This window comes from Triticum urartu, chromosome 7 (genome assembly GCF_003073215.2).
Source record: "Triticum urartu cultivar G1812 chromosome 7, Tu2.1, whole genome shotgun sequence".
In the NCBI taxonomy this organism is placed as follows: domain Eukaryota; kingdom Viridiplantae; phylum Streptophyta; class Magnoliopsida; order Poales; family Poaceae; genus Triticum; species Triticum urartu.
The window spans coordinates 342226418-342227032 of record NC_053028.1 but is presented as its reverse complement, the minus strand read 5'-3'; positions in this window follow the sequence as shown (position 1 = coordinate 342227032).

Genomic DNA, 615 nt, shown 5'->3' with positions numbered 1-615 from the left:
AATGTAGCGTGAGATCGCTCAATTCGTGAATGAATGTGATGTCTGCAGAAGAGTGAAGGCAGAACACCAAAGGCCAGCGGGTCTCCTCCAACCTCTTGCCATTCCAGAATGGAAGTTTGACCACATTGAAATGGACTTCGTGACTGGGTTTCCAAAGTCCAAGCGTGGCAATGATGCTATATTTGTTGTCATTGACAAACTCACAAAGTGGCTCATTTTCTGCCTATCAAAGAGTCGATCACTGCAGCTCAATTGGTGGAACTCTATACCTCTCGCATTGTCTCTCTACACAGTATTCCTCAAGTGATCTCTTCAGACCGGGGCAGCATCTTTACCTTGAAGTTTTGGGATTCTTTCCAGAAGGCCATGGGCACGAACATCCGCTTCAGCACAGCTTTCCATCCTCAAACAAGCGGTCAAGTCGAGCGTGTCAACCAGATTCTTGAAGATATGCTCAGGGCTTATGTGATCTCCTTCGACATGAAGTGGGAGGATTGTCTTCCTTATGCTGAATTCTCCTACAACAATAGTTTTCAAGCAAGTTTGGGCAAGGCCCCATTTGAAATTCTGTATGGCAGGAAGTGCCGTACCCCTCTCAACTGGTCTGAAACCGGT